Source organism: Boleophthalmus pectinirostris, unplaced genomic scaffold (genome assembly GCF_026225935.1).
Source record: "Boleophthalmus pectinirostris isolate CB_2022bp ecotype Guang Dong unplaced genomic scaffold, ASM2622593v1 HiC_scaffold_13, whole genome shotgun sequence".
NCBI lineage: Eukaryota > Metazoa > Chordata > Actinopteri > Gobiiformes > Gobiidae > Boleophthalmus > Boleophthalmus pectinirostris.
In genome coordinates, this window is record NW_026571036.1 from 23,287,762 (window position 1) to 23,305,598 (window position 17,837).

Genomic DNA, 17,837 nt, shown 5'->3' on the forward strand with positions numbered 1-17,837 from the left:
TTTAGAAAATGCTTATAAATGTTCAATTATTTTCTCATTTCAAGCTAAATTATCTCTAAACCAGTCAGAAATGTAATAAAATTCTGAATCCACCTTGGCACAATAAGCAATTAAATCAAGTCTACAGTTGAAAATTTGCAAATCCAGACGACTATTCTCATTATATTTAATACAATAATGATTTTTGCAGTTGCTGATGTGAGATTAGGGAGCAGATCACAAGAAAGTAGTGCTGCAACTAGCAAATAATGGTGTTAATGCTATTTTTGTAGTCAATTCATTTTTTGATTATTCAACTTGTCAAATTATTTCTTAGATTGTGCCTTTTTAAATACATTATCAACCAAATAAAGCTTAAAATATCACGATTGAATTCTTTTAAGCAGAGAATTAGAACAAATTAAGTGTATTATTGATGAAAATGATCTTTTTGTGGCATTTTGATTTACCGTTATGTCTCTGCTTTTGTTATTTATGTAATAAAGTATTTTCAAATGTGTTTTAGAGTCTGTGCATTATAGAGGTGTAACGATATCCAAGCCTCACGATACGATATCGTCATGGTATGAACCTCACCATAAGATATTTATTGCAATATTGTGGGAAAGCTCACAATATGGTGGGGAGGCTCACTATTAGGGATGTAACAATATCCAAATCTCTTGCGATATTTACAAAATATTTTTAGAATATACGTCTCATAGTACGATATTTATTGCAATATTTTGTGGAGGCTAACAAAACTGTTAATCTTCAACTTTTTCCTCTTAAATTGCCTTGACAAGACTTAAGTCAAAGAACTAAGACTTAAAAGTGCTTAGTGCTGTTGTTTCTTCTTGTAGTCTGCACTGAAATTGAGCAAAGGATCTTGGTCTATGTAGTTCTCTCTGTCCTTTTTATTGCTGCACCATAACTCTTAATTTAAGCAAAGAGACATATAATTCAATATATTGTGATGGTCCACGATATTATTGTGAGAACTTTGACGATACAATATAATGATATTTTGGTTATTGTTCATCCCTAGTGCATAATGAGCAAAATACAATTATGATAATTGTTTGTAATCACCTAATTAATTACAATTATGAAATTAATCATCACAAGAAAGCATTGCATTGTATACAGCAGATTCTGATTCTTCTAGAGCAGCCCTGTATAATGTGGTTTCCCTTATAGACCCGTAAACACAGGTGATGTAGGTGGACTCGAATAAACTGCAGTAACAGCTATAGCAGATCTGACACTTGTTAATTTATGCCATTACAAAGCAGCAGCTCCTCCCACTTCCCATATATGCTGACAGACCCGGGCCTGAGTCAGCCTCCACGCACTTAACAAAAGCCCGAAATAACCTCACCACCCCGGGCACTGTAATTATAGATCCTAATCATGATTTACACTATATATTGAACATCCTGCTAGAAAACTCTGTCACAGCGATTTCATGTTTAATACACATAATTTAACATCCAATTTGTCTGAAAATAGAAAAGGTGCACTGAGACATGGATTTTATCTTTCTTGCTTTAAAGACGTATGTAAATTTTGCAGTGGGGCTTTGCCTGAAATGTTCCATAGTATAAATCTAACATGCATTTATTTAATTGCAAGTGTAGTTATTTCAAAAATACATTCTGTGAAATGGGTTGAAATTGTGTATGTATCCGTTTATGTGACTTAAACTGAGATGCTGGACTGAGCCAGGACTGAACCAAGGACTGAACCAGGTCTAAACCAGAACTGAGACCGGGGCCAGACCAGGACCAGACCAGGACCAGACTGGGACTGGGACTGAGACCAGGACCAGACTGGGACTGAGATCAGAACTGAGACTGGGACTGAGACCGGGAACAGGATCAGAACTGAGACCGGGACTGAGATCGGGACCAGACTGGGACTGAGACCAGAACTGAGACCGGGACTGAGACCAGGAACAGGATCAGAACTGAGACCGGGACAGAGACTGGGACCAGACTGGGACTGAGATCGGGACTAAGATTGGGACTGAGACCAGGACTGAGACCGGGAACAGGAACAGAACTGAGACCGAGACTGAGACCAGGACCAGGACCAGGATCAAAACTGAGACCAGGCCCAGACTGGGACCGAGATCGGGGCCAGACGGGGACCGAGACCAGGGCCAGACCGGGACCGAGACCAGAACCGAGATCGGGACCAGACTAGGACTGAGACCAGGACTGAGACCAGGACTGGGACCAGGACCGGACCGGGACCAGACCAGACCAGTTTTGTCCTGGTTCAGTCCGACATCGCAGTTTAAGTCACAGAAATGGGAAACAGCCGTTATCCATTTTTTCCATTATTCAGTTACACACAAAATCAAAAACTGAAAAAACTAATCATTATCCATTTTTTCATTTTGGTTTTGGAGACAAATAAAAAAAAGAAAATAGTTTTTTCGTTTTCTTATTTTTGATTTTGTATTGAAAAACGAATGAACGAATGATAGACGGATTAGGTTGCCTCTCCACAGAGCTGAGCCATGCTATTCCAAGCAATGGAGTTTGCATGAATTTGCATGTTCTCTGTATGCCCACTGCTCCAGAGGGATGGACGGATGGGTCAAATGCAGAGGACACATTTTTCTACAGTGGCAATAAAGTGTACCTTACCTTACAGATAAAGACTTAAATCAAAGTAAATGTAAAAATACTGTTCCAGATGCCCAGTATATCATCTCCACGCTTAACATATCAAATAAAATCTAAAAGGTTAAGTATATTGTCATTTAAGTCAGTTTTATTTTTCAATTGCGTGACATCCTAAATTGGCAAATCAATGTCTCGGACCAAATCGCAGGGACAGAGCACAGGAAGAGCAGACAGGCCTCACAAAACACTGTGCACCTCAGGCCATACAACACACACTATATTCTGACAAATGACTCATGGGTGAAACATGTGCCGACAATGTGTGGACACGACTCCAGGCTCCACGTGTCCAGAATCACCTGCCGCTCCGCCACTCATCCATCCGGAAACTTCACTGCAACAACACAGCAAGAAAAATTCACACAAACACGCAGGCTCCACCTTTAGCAATAATGAAATAGACTTTATGGGTAAAAGTTGGGAGTGAGCCATCAACCTTCAGGTTAGTTGGCTTTATAATATGCAACCTTTGCTTGTTTATTTATTCAAGAGACCATACAGATTAATTAGCATCCGCTACAGCCAGTGTTTTAAAATATAGGGAAGATAAAAGAAAATGTGTTGTCCCTAGGCAGGTAAAAAAGGAGACGAAACATTAGAAGTAAATTTTATATAAAGACATTTCCTCACAACAAACATACCTGGAGTTATGTTTTGTTTCATCCACACAAACACTGCAAATTTAGGCTGAGTTCTTCTCTCAAACAGAAAACATTCTGTTCCACATTGTAATGTCATGTGGTAATACAAGAAGTGCCCCATTGTCTTTTTATACTCACTAGAATAATTTGGATGATATCAACCCTGGAATAAAAATTAAATGGCAGCTGTGAATCTGAAAATCACCGCTTCATGACATCCCAGGGTTGAACAGATCATTTGGAGTTTTGGAGATGTAGAGTCTAAAAGGGGGGTAACGATATCCAAGTCTCACGATACGATATCGTCACGGTATGAACCTCACGGTACGATATTTATTGCGATATGGTGGGAAAGCTCACGATAAGGGATGTAACAATATCTAAATCTCTCTGTACGATATTTTCACAATATACATCTCACAGTACAAGAGTTTGTGGAGGCTAACAAAAATGTTAATACTATTTTTCCTCTTAAACTGCCTTGACAAGACTTAATCCAAAGAACTAAGATTTAAAAGTGCTTAGTCTTAGTCTGCACTGAAATGGAGCGAAGGATTCTGGTCTATGTAGTTCCCTCTGTCTTTTTTTTGCTATTGCTGCACCATAACTCTTAATTTAAGAAAAGAGACTTGTAATTGTGAGGGTCAGCGATATTATTGTGAGAACTTACGATACGATATCACGATATTTCAGTTATTGTTATATTCCTAGGGACTAATTGTGCTGAATTACTCAAACATGTGTGAATGAAACAAGGTGTGTTTTTGATGAGGTAATGGCATTATAGCAGGGCTTAAAGAGTCAATTTTGCATAATATAGGACCTTCAAACCATAACTGAAATATCTAACATCCCATATTGTTTGTATTACTCATATTAGACTTGGAGGTCCAATGTGAACCAGCCATCAGGTCATTCCCACTGGGTCATTTTGTGTCATGAGTCAGAGAGGATTCTATTTATTCCCAAACAATGCCGATGGTGGAGCCTAAACAGTCCTCTGTCCAGTCATTGCCAATTTAATTAGAGCTTTTCAGGCGCTGCTAAAACCATCACGCAAACTTGTGTCATAACAACAAATCCTCTTATTGTGGTCCTCTGTCCTCTGGCTCCGCTTCATACTTCCCGCTCACACAAAAAGAGATTAGTGCAGACAGACTGATACAAAAACAAATAATAATATTTGTTTTATTGATAAGATCTTGATATGTGAACATTGTCTTGGGGTGTTGGACAATCAGAAGCCATAACCAGTCATGATTCATGGAGATTTTGGACACTGGAGCTATCCTCAAGAGAGAAATTACATTAAGCACATTAAATGAGCACTGTCTAACTTTTCTCAAGGAGGATACACCACCTGCTTATCTCTATGGGAATGTTGGTGATAAATGTAGGCCTATATATTTTGCATTTATTCATGTACAGTTTTTATTGTTCCAAAAAAAAAAAAAACTCAAAAATATGGCCTGATGGTGTCACTTGCTTGACTCTATAGTGATATATTTTGGATTGATATTTTGGAGTGACATCATTCTGGACATGTTCTATGTGTATCTCTATGGTGAAATATTCAGGAATTATCATGGTAACACATCTGAAAACTCAACATTTTCAGTAGCCTGTGATCAATATGAGCATTCATGGTCTTGTTTAAGGAGATTTATTTTCAACAATAAAGGTGAGAGGTGAGAGTGACTAACTGAAAAACTACTGTGGCTACATTTTTATGTGCGAGAGATTTGTTTAATCCAACTAAGTCAACTCTTTCTGGGGTCAGATTGTATTGCTGGGTTTCAGATGACATCACAACATTCTATAGGCCAATAATGTTTAATGCAGATGAGGGTCAGGTAAAATGAATATTGTTGAAATGCAGATTTTTGGTGTATTACATTGAGTTGAGTTCTTGGGTCTTGCCACTAATAGAAGTGATCAGGTCCAACATTTGTGAATTTACCTTTTGGATATTTCATGGCAAAACTGGCTCTTGCCCCCCAAAAACCACCAATTATAAAAAGATTAGCTTCCAGACAGAGCATAGCCTACAGTTAGCATCACACTCACAGGGAATATTGATGACCTGCAGCTTTAAAGTATCAATATTGTCTCACATCCTTAAAGGCAATAATATTCCCACGAAGACAAGCAGATAGCACACCCTCCTCCAGAAAAGTTCCATCGCACACTTTCAAATAATTATTGCCCAATTTTTAACCAGATAGCATCATTCTTTTTTTTTTTTTTACTATAGGGCAAGATGGCTTTGTGTCCTTCCTGCTTTAGTTTAGCAATTCAGACTTCAGCCTTAAAAAATGACACTGTGAATCAAATATTTATTACCAAGCATAAATCACAAAATTAAATCCTCAGTACTTGTCAAAAACGATTGCATCTTTTTTTGTATAGTCTTTAAACTCTACCACTTTTTACTTATATCTGCCTGGGTGCCAAGACTGGCGCTGTGCAGTGGGCAGTGAAGTGTTTGTGAGCGGGCTATTTTGGAAGCGATTGAGATGAGAGATAAATCAAGTGCGATTCGTGGATGTTAAATTCCCAGAACCCGGCTGAGGCTGCTCTGTCCCGGCTGGCTCAGGCTTTCTGCCGAAGCTGCTGTTCAGTAATGTCCCGTCATAATAAAAATCTATCACACCTGGAAATAGAGCTGCTGTTGGGCTGCTGTGCTGTGGGAAAACGATGGTGCTACTTGTCTCCTTTGTTTAATACAGACACATCCATCACAGTTATGCTCTCCATTCACTTTACTGTATGTGTGGCTTATTGCAGGGTGGGTTTAATTAGGGGTGTATCGATATCCAAGTCTCACGATACGATATCGTCACGGTATGAACCTCACTGTACGATATTTATTGTGATATCGTGGGAAAGCTCACGATATGGTCGGGAGGCTCACGTTTAGGGATGTAACAATATCCAAATTTCTCTGTAAGATATTTTCACTATATACATCTGACGGTATGATATTTATTGCAATATTTTGTGGAGGCTAATATGCTATTTTTCCTCTTAAAATGCCTTGACAATATTTAATCCAAAGAACTAAGACTTAAAAGTGCTTAGAACTGTTATTTCTTCTTGTAGTCTAGACTGAAATGGAGAAAAGGATCTTGGTCTATGTAGTTCCTTCTGTCTTTTTTAACTATTGCTGCACCATAACTCTTAATTTAAGCAAAGAGACATGTAATTTGATATATTGTGATGGTCCACAATATTATTGTGATAACTCTGATGATATGATATCAAGATATTTCGGTTATTGTTACATCCCTAGTTTTAATACAACCAATGTGTTGAAAGAAAATTGTCATTAATCCAAAATACATTGGTGCAAAAATTGAGTTCATGCTTGTCCAATATTAATATAGTGCTATAAGCCCTGTTAGAATACTAGAAAACATAAATGCGGTTGTGTTTTGTTTCATTTACACATGATTGAGTAATTCTGCTTTATTAGTCAAAGCTCAAAATGTTCTGTTTCACCTTGTGATGTCCAAATGGTGGAGAACTTCCCGCATTACCACATGACATCACAACAAGCCATGATGAGAGAAGAACTCAAGAATATGTATAATTTGTGTGCTAAACGTGAATTAAACAAAACACAACTTGATATGTTTTTGATAAGGAAATAACATTATATCTGAATAGTGTAAAGGCCCTGTCACACCTTGAAGATTTAGCCAGCGTATGCCGATGTACCAGAATTTCCCTAAAACGCTGGCATAGGTTGAACTATCAATGTTTTTATTTTTTTTTATTTTGGGCATATACATAGCGTATTCGTAACGAGTTGGACGTATACATAACATATACATAACGTATACCAACTAAGCTTAGTGTGTTGCCAGAGTCCACAACTTATGCCCAACGACAGTCTAACTTATGCACAGCGCACGGCAGCGTATCGCCAATGTTCACGTGTCGTCGCCTATAAAAAGGCTGCCGTTCGACGATTCATAACTGCAGTAGACGTCGCAGTAGCAACATTAATCAGCATCATGCCGAAGACAGCTGATCATACATGCCAAATTGCAGTTGCCTCCCGATCCAGAGTCTCATTCAGTTCCTTCTCCGCTGTTGATCTTTTCTTCTCCTACCTCTCCTGGCATGCTATTGGTACTATTGGTACTCTAATGGTACAGTGACAAATTGATCGCTGGAGGACAGCTAGTATGTATTCTTGTCTCAGCCTTGCAGAATCCTCCATCTCTCGGATGATATGTGTAGCGGGTGGTACCACGGGGTCTGCTCACCTCGGGGTCTGGAGGAGTACTGATGGGTTCTCCATTTTTATATACCAATTTCCCCACACACTGCCAATACGTCATTATATGGTAGCTCTAATTTAGAAACGCGTTCAGTAAGCTCTGTGGTCATCAGAACATGTCAAATACATCTGTATACGTCAATATGCATTCGATTAAAGTTACACATAGGTTCAAAGCACGTTACTCATAAGTTATGGGTATGCTAGACATTATTTCAATGTATTTGGTCTTATGAGTAACTTACAATTAACGTGTCTGAACGATTGCATAACTTACATACAACTTACAGCCCCTGTATGCAGGACGTATAAGCATATGTTGACATATGTCGAGAAATCTTCGGCATGCTCAAAATTTTTCAACGACCTTGCAGTATGTCGACATATGCCGGCATACGCTGGCTAAATCATCAAGGTGTGACAGCCCCTTAATATAGGCCCTTTAAAAAGTATTGGTAGATTGCGAAAAGGGAAGGGCATCTGACGAAAAACTTGCAAAAAATCCCATATGATTCAGGGAGGGGTCCAGAGCAATACTTTTAAGCTATTAGCTGTTGTTTCCGAGCAACAAATGAGTTAGTTGAAATGTATTTTTTAATATTTAATATGGTCAGTGAAGCTTAGTTTTACTATATTAAACTGTCAACTTCTGATCAAATACTGACACTTTACGAATCAGTCATTAACAGAGCAAACCATTCACTAACAGGGCTATTCTGAGGCAACAATTCACTTAACCCAGGAGAGAACCCACTGTGGCGACATTATTGGATTTCAACAGTTTTAATCAAGAAAAAAAACTGACCTACATTCACAATATTGAGTAAGAGATCACATTACATATCGCAATTTCAAGTAATGGATTTGTATAAATAAATTATGTTGGTGCTATTTTTAGTTGAAGGAAACCAAGAAGACAGAATTATAGGCCTAAAATGGATCCCTATTAAAAGTTCACCCCCGGAGTCTGTGTTAACCACTGGTGTGCTGTTACAATGGATATTCCAGAGTATTTTTAGGTCCAGTCGATTCTCTGATTGTGCTAGTGTAGCCCAGTGATTGCTATTGATCCTAACAGGCTGCAAATTCCTGGACTGTGCATCTCCAACTCTTATATGGCAATGGTGCAGTAATTCCCATTCTGACAATAAGAACTAACTGAAATGTTGACTGAAAAAACAAACAAACATATTGATCAACAGGCACAATATCATGTTTGCCTTTTATCTGTTCAATAATCATGTAATATTTAGGGGGTAAAAAAAATTATTTTAGTTATAGAGAATAATTTTTGTTTAGTTACTTCACACTTCCCAAACTCTTGTGCTCTGTAGGAATAGGAATTGATTCATGAACAAAATAACAAAATAAAAACACCAGGGTCATTTAGAGCAGGGGCTGTAGAAATGGGCAACAGTTTTTCAATACAAAGTGAATTGGAGAGTTGATAGATCCGGAAGCGCGTCCATGCTCACTTCCTATTTGGAACGTGGCCGTTACCGAACTAGCTGTGTCCATTTATTCACATTATTTCGGAAGTTGCTGTGGGCGCCGCCATCACCATTTGGATTGTATTATTTTGGGCTATCGATCCTAACAGCAAGTAAGTTCAATACGGACTACAAAGCCGCTTTAAAGCCTCCCAGAGAGTCAGTGCAGTGTTGACTTGTTAGTGCACATGAACATTTTACACAAATGAAGCTACTTGATGTCATATTGAATCGGCAAAACTTTTCTCAAATTTGTCATTGACATGAATGGGATTCGTTTAACCGGAACTGCCACCACAAAAAAACAAACAAACAAAAAAACACGGTTTAGGAGCTTTTAGAGTAGGGGTGTCATGTTTTCTCTTTTTCAAGATATTTTTAAGATATTAAAATACATTTTTAATAATAGTTTTGCTTAAACATTGAATCCAGAACAAGCATAATATAAAATAATACTAAAATTTATTTACAGCTTGCTTCAATGAAAATCCAATCTTTCAAGCATGAACCGTCAAAAATAATAAAGAAAACATTCTTCCAAGCTCCAACTTCGCTAGACTGTGATTTACTCTGATACACATAATACAAATACTTGGCATCTCTGCTTAATTACAAGTTCATCAGAGTATTAGTAGTAATAGTATTAGTGGTGCATGAGCCATACTGGCACGGCAGCCGGTGGGCCAGCTCTAATACATATTTGATATGAGTTTGCGGGCCAAATAAAATTATATTGTGGGCCAAATTTGGCCCCCAGGCCTGAGTCTGACATGTCTGATTTAGAGACAAAAGTGGGTGGGAATAAGATGAATATATAAAGTGTATGGGTTCAACAGACTTGAACTCTATCTGCAAATGGACATGCCACTTATTGCCTCCACTCAATTTAATTTCTTTCCAGCGACTAGGTCAGGAATCAGAATACACTAGATAGTTTGCAAGAACCCGGAAGTTGTAGAGCACACACCGCACCGGCCAATCAGTGAGGAGCTGTCAAACCATGACGTCAAACTCAAGCACCTGTATAGGTCCCTTTTTGTTGTACAGCACAACAGTAAACAAAGAGTTCGAGATGGATGTAGACGAAGCCATACGTTCTTTGTATGATTCACAAGATCAAGGATTTAAAGCCGGAACAAAGAGAATGGTTGGTGAATTTTAACAACGGGAAAGACGTTATTGCCCTTATTCCTGTGGGATTTGGGAAAAGCTTAATTTTCCAGTTAGCCCCATTAGCGGCGCAGTACATACCTCCTGTCGAAATAGCAGGGACTGGTTAAATAAAAAAGTACCTGCCTGCCGTTGAGCGAGTGAATCCTAATACTGCAGGTCAGCATTAGATGGTCAGTTAACCATCTGACCATCCACACCGGCTGATGAATCAGGCTATTTTCTCTGTCCATACAAGTAAGATTTTCACGTGAAGTCTTATAAATGTGACCCTTAATTCTGTGGAAAGGCAACCTCTCAGTTTAAGAATGCAGATGATGGATGCCCCCAAGAAAAGTAAGTGCATCTTTAATATTTTTGAAAATATAAATTTTGAGATCTTGGTGCAGAGTAGCTGGATGTTGTGCACGTTTTTGGTTGATTGTTGAAACCATCTGAAGAAGCCCACACATACCCAGGGAGAAGATACAAACGCCACACAAGAATCAAACCAAGGACCTTTTTGTTTTTCACACTATTTTTCCACTTGCCATTTTAGTCTCTGTCCCAAAATAATCACACAGTATTGTAATTTGCACCGTGTTACTAGAAGCAGTCAGTGCCCCTAACATGCTGGCTCCAGGAATAGCCTCTCTAGTTGTTTCTCGTTTAGTTGTTTCCCCGGTGAAAATTGCTTCAAAAGTAAAAACATTTTGTCTCTTCAAGGCCTCTCCCGCAGCAGCACAGCACCAGTCCAACTCTCACACAGGGATAGCGTGTAATGAAAGTAAACAAATGTGGGCACGCGTAATCCCTTTAATTGGAATAAGAACAAAGTCTGCTTTTTAAAACTTGTATTCTTTACTGTAATATGTTTTCTATTATTGACTAGTAGAGGGTCCGCCACCTGCTAGTCTCCATGATGTGACTGCTTTGCGTAGAATGCTTCACCGTATTTATTTCCATGGAGACAAACAGGTGACACCACCAGTCGAAGTTACAGGTCAGATCTGTGTAGAGCTGAGCCTACTCAGAGCATGAATGCATTTTTTCAAGGAACATTATTTTTGTCATAAAAAACACCACATCATGATAGATAGCATAATATTATATTTGGGAACCTTCCAGGCAAAGCAATAACATCTTAGTGGAGACCATACAAGATACAAAGTGCACCTTTAAGTAAAAGTGGAATACAAGTACTGTTCATTAGAAAATTATACTTAGTAAGGTAACTTACACTATTTCTATTTCAATTAGGTTCTACATAGTACCTTTACCAGAGGTGGGGACTTGCAAGTTGTGACTTGGGACTCGAGTTGGACTTCAAGGTCAATGACTTGGGACTTGACTCAGACTTGAGAAGACTTGAGGAACACTTTTAAATCTGAATTCTTTCTATTATGACCATAAGGATTCACACTAAGATCTTGTCAAGACATTTAAAAAGGAAAAATGAACAAAATTATTTTTTACAACTCTTGTATAATCTATAAATACTCATATATAAATATACCACGAATTTTTAACTATAATTTGTTTTAAAATTTATATAAATTGCAAAAATATAAGCTATATTTGGTTTAAAGACTTGAAGCTCCAAGCAGATGACTTGTACTTGACTTGGACTTATGGGCCAGTGACTCAAGACTTGACTTGGAAATGCCTATATTTGACTTGAGACTTGATTCGGACTTGAAATCCAAGACTTGAGACTTACTTGAGACTTGTAAAACAAAGATTTGGTCCCAGCTCTGACCTCTACTATGACTGTTCCTGCCAATGCTATGCTACACCTACTCCAAATATAAGCACTAAAACAAAATATAACTTAAAGTGAATAATTTAAAATATACTATATCATTCTTAAGTCAAACAACAGATCTAAACAACTGAATAAACAACACTTCACCAGCACAGCTCCAGTTCTGACGAAGATGATCAAGACCAGAATATCAACATCAAATTCCATTCCCTGCATTCACACACGAAGTCTGATTAAAACGCTCACAAGTGAATGATGAGGTGTCTGAATCGGATTATTCTGGGAAATCCATATTGCAGCTTTGTTCCTTTTTGATTTGGAGAAGTGGGTCTGCCAGCTGAGGCACTGCTATACTTTCAAACAAAATGTTCCAAAAAGGTACGATTCAGAGTGGGAATAAATGAATGAACTCGAAAGCACAGTGGACATTTAAATGAGGGGTTTGCAGAAGAAATGGACTTTTAAGGTGCACTATGTAAGCCACCAACTGCTTGTGTCCATGGTGATGTGATTGCTTTACTTGAAATGCTGAAGAATATGACATTAAAGTGGTAGCCGAGGCAAGAGCGCTAACAAAACTACTTTAGATTTCTGCCTTGAGACGAGTACACACTCCGTTTTTATCTTTATATTGGGAGTCTCCCCCTATAAATATGTAAACAGAGAAACAAAATTCAAGGCTTGGTTTAAACTTTCTGAATCAAGAAGAAAGTTGGCTCTGCTGTGAGTTATAAAAAGCTGTGAAACAAAGTGAAAACTGGAAGAAAAATCACCTTCAGTATGTAAGGCTTTAAAGTGGGGGTATTATAGAAAATTTGTAATGTTCAGTCAGTAATATTTTTTTCAATAACATTACTGAAGAAGGTTTATGTGTCATCCATGCATGTTTGAGTAATCTAGTGATCTCTCCCGGGCATTGTTCGAACGCTTCTTACAGCAGTACGATTCTGTCTATTGTAAGCCTACAAGCCTACGGAACCTTATAATATTATTTATTTTTTCAGACAGTGTGTTTTCATACCTGACAGTTTTGAATGCTCACTAGCAGTCTTCTTCAGAGTGGTCACGTGATGTTGCTGTGATGTGTCTGGTCAGCTGATCTTGGTCTGAAAAAAGAACCTGATAATATAAATGATCGGAAGATCAAATGAACGTCATTGGACTAAGCCTATGGACCTTTTTATACTAAAATCTTCCATTAATATATAAAAGCAAACAATACATTATAACTTCACAAACCTGATGTGATGTACAGTAGTTTTGTTAATCTGATTGTGTTGTGATAGTGCTCTGAAGAGGGAGTGACTTAATGTGGAGAGCGAAGTGAGGGAAACTTAGAGCATCAAAAACGAAAATGAATCTTATTAAACATGTTAACACACTATTTTCAGCAAATTAAGCATTATCCAAAAAAAAAAAATTACATTGTAATATAAATGTTACATAGAAATGTAATACCCCCTCTTTTAAGAGCATGAAAATAGTGTTTAGCCTCTTATATGTTGTTATTTGTTGTTTATTATATCAAAATAATATATTATTTAATTGGTGATCTGCATACAACATTGATAAAATAACTGAACCCTATAGCCTCCCACTGAAGCGCTCAAGGACACATGCACATATGAAGCATTTATTTTGAAATCTGCTACTTACAGAATGAACTGTGCTCTCCCACGCACTACAACAACTACAGCCCAACGCCTACAATAGAGCATGTGAAATGGAACATGTTACAATGGACAAGAAATGCATAGAAAATGCTATAAAATACTATTGATGCTGTACACACATTTAAATACAAACCCTATAAATATGTAAATTGTAGACAAACAAAATTAAATGTCATGGAATAAATAACGCAATGAATGCCAGCAGTTAAAGGCACATTGTGTAACTTTTGTGGTGAAGTGCCCATCAAATGCTTTTCTCAATGGAGATGTTATTGCTTTGTCTCGAATGTATCACAGTATGGTATTAAAGATTTATATCTTCATGGAAACGAAACCAGACTGAGTTACAGGTCAGCTCTGTGGAGAGGGGACCCTGCTCACAGTTGGAATGCCTGTTTTTCTAGGTATTTTTGAGCTATAAAACCACTCGTAATTTAATAAATGTAAGGTAGAGATGTTTAATGTCATACTGTGGAACATTCAAGGCAGAGCAGTGATATATCCATCAAACAACCAAAAGTTACATTGTGCACCTTTAATAAAATCTCTCTAAAATTCTATTAATAATGACCATTTTAGACTAAAAACTACAACCCTGACATTTACATTTTACCAACTTCAACTTGGAACAGGCAATAGAAACATATAACTACAATTTATTAAATAGTTAAATAGATAATAAATAGGTTAAAATATAATGTTCTATCATAACAGAAGGGACAGATATTTCTTGGCGGTCAAAGTGTCCTTAGGCGGGGACAATATAGTGTCTGTATTCCCAATGGGCTCATCAAAGCTCCTCTCTGAGCCAGGATTATGTGCAGACCTCCCGAGAGAGGACGAATAAATATGTCAAAGGACAAAACTGGAGACATAAAAACACTATAAAGAAATGGTGCACTGGTTTGAACAAGGAAGATTTGAACTGGTATTTTAAAGGGTAACAATGGCACCCACGTAAAATATTTGTTTACTGAGCGTTTAATCATTTTAAGGAGTAGTTTCTGGGTTTAAGTACGAAAGTAAATCTTTCCTATTTAATTCTTAATCGTTGTCTTCATCTAGACCCCTAGTATGTAGAGGTTTCTTTGTTCATATTTTTCTCAAAATATTACAAAATCCAAAAGTTATTGTGACCAAAATGTATGCAATTGAATTAATACTGAGTGCCAATAACCTGGTGGTTGAATCACTGTTACAGTTATAAAAGTGCACTGAGTAACATTTCAAGTGCAAAAATACAATTGAGTATCCAAACTATAACTTCTCACACAAAAACACTATACAGCTAGTAAACATTTTAAAGAGCCTATAGCAACCGTTTTAGTGGTTAGTTGGTATTTTGTTGTTTATTTGTATTGGTGTAGGTTATGGAGGTGGCTAGTCTTTGCTCTCTTAGACAGCCCCACTCGGATGGGTCGTGTGCAGGTTCGGAGGGGCTCCAGACGGTGTTGTGGTTCCAACAGTTCTGGGAAAAACACAAAAAACACAAAACAAAGGTTAAGTAGGGTAAGCAGTATTTCAGTTTGGTTTGTTTACCTTCTTTATTTATCATAAGTAATAATCCAGGTGACTCTCCGATCGAGAGTCAATTTTTCCTAATCAATTTTAGGAGTTTAAAATGCCACTAACCAGATTTTTTTTTACGCAAACCATGTTCTTTTTGCCACTATAATAATTCATAATTTAGAGTTGTATTACCTCTCTATTCACATTATTAAGATTATTTCTTATATTGTTATTTGTGAGCAATTCCAATCCAATCCATGTTATTTCCCTAGAATGTAGAATGTCAATGGTATGTCTAAGAAGTATAAGTAGAATGTTATGACTGGAGTAAAAGAAAATTTGGACTAAATCCAGTCTTAACCAGGTCAAACCCAGCCTGGCAGCACAAACTCTCCCCTCATTTGTGCAGGTCAGACCATCTCAATCTTGCATATGTGACTTTATCTTGGAAGCATACAAACCATCTCTCTTCTTCTCCTGTCTCTACCCTTGACACAATGCCTACTCTGCTCTGTTACCTCCTGGTTTGCCTATGAGAACATATATATTTTAATTGCTTTACCACAGTATATAAGAATAACACCATTACCAGCATTATATAATATTCTCTATTGACTTCTTTTGTAAAGCCTAAACAAGTGTTTTTATTCATAGTGCTATTAATGATTTCTGTTGAAGCTATGGCACAGGTATTCATTTTATTTAAAGCCACATTATGTGACTTTATGGCCTAAAATTTGACTAAAAACATTTTTTTTTTCCATTTTAGTTGTGCTTATTGCACTGAAAACCTAGAAAACCTGTTACATTACTGTAAGATGGCTTGTGTCTCCACAAACTTAACTCTTATTTGACTTTCTGCTTGTTTCCATGGCAAATGTTGCTATAATATTTATGGCAGTATGGCAGTGCCACCTCTAGAAAATATCATACTGTAATTTTATGGAGCAAAAATGCAGGAGAGTTGTAGCCTCCATATAACCTCGAAGCATTTCTTCTGTGAACAGTTCAGCAACTTTATTGTTTACAATAAAAGCACAAAAACCAAAAACTAGAACCAGAAATACACAATAAATAAATCTTGTATCGAAGTGTAGTTTTGTTGACTCAGGCTGTATTGTCATTTGTCAGTGTATAAATAATAAACTGACAGTGAACCTTAAACCTCGGGCTTAACGCGGTGTGGTTCAATAAATAGAGACAGTTCCCAAAGCTCCTCTTCTCAAAATGACAGGCTAAACGCACTGTTCAGGTGGGCAGAACTAAATATGCATTCCACTTCACCTCCCACAAAGAATCACATTCATAATAAAGTGAAGACTGAAGAGGAGGAGAGACAGCAGAGCGCCGCCAGAGCCAAACAAACACTTAAAATGTTCAAATGTTTCTGTATCTGCCAGACAGACGCATCACTTAGTAATACAGGCCCAAGTTTACAAAGATAAGAGGCTGCTAAGAGACTGTATGAAGAGGGTCAAATGAAATGAATGCCGTCTATCTCTGTAAAATATGTACTTGAAATGCATATACTTAACTTGAACATTGCTGTAGGGTTGGACAGTGGCTCTCAAACTTTTTACAAGTACCACCAAAGAAAATACTTGGCCTTCCAAGTACCACAGATCTAAATGAAGAATAAACAAGACTATTCCAGGTCTAATCTAAGGCTAAACCAGGTCTAAAGGTGGACTACATTATTTACACTGTAGTGAAGTTATCAAAAAAAAATTCCAAAAGAGGACAAAAAAGTGGATAAAAGGCAAATATAGCAACTGAAGAGCTCCAGTTTGAGAAGCAAGGTGGTAGGGCATAATATGGCAAACTACAAAGAAAAGCAGTGGCAATGGTTAGGATGCAATTTATATCAAATTTCATATGCTCCCAAATTATAACAGTATATTATTAGTTATATGATATGACACAGCCCTTGGAACTAATGGGAGAGTGTAACTCAGCACTTTTATCGGCAGGTATATCTCATCTAAACGAAACAAATAAGTAATAATTATCTCGTGCCATTTATTGTAAAATTAATGGTTTGATCTATTAATGTACTGGTGACATTGTTTGTGGTATTTTGTATATGAACACTATATATTTTGTCATTTAATTCCCATAAAGGTGCATTATGTAACTTTTCTGGTTGAACATACAGCATCTGCTTTTACAATGGAAATAATATTGCTTTGCCAAGAATTTATCTCCATGGAAACAAGCAGGGGACAACACCAGGCTGAGTCAGATCTGTGGAGAGATAACTCTGCTCAAGTTGTATGTTTTTCAAGGTATTTTTGTCAAACAATAAAAAAGCAAGATGTGGAAATGCTACAATATGTGGAAATTTCCAAGCAATGCAATAACATCTCTATTGATACAAGCAGATGATAGTCCTCCTCCAGAAAGGTAGTTTTTATATTTTGTGACTGTAAATAAAGCTTGACAAAAACATAGTCAGAATAGTGCCTGCCATAAATTTTCCCTTGGTAAATGGCAGTGAGAGTACTGGCAGTCAATGCAAGTGGAAACTCACTTTGGGTTAGTTGTTCCACGAGCGGCAGGGACATGAACGATGGCGACCACATCCTCCGTCTCTGCTCTGTCTCTCTGACCTCTAAAAAACAACATATTTTATTTACAATCAGTAACA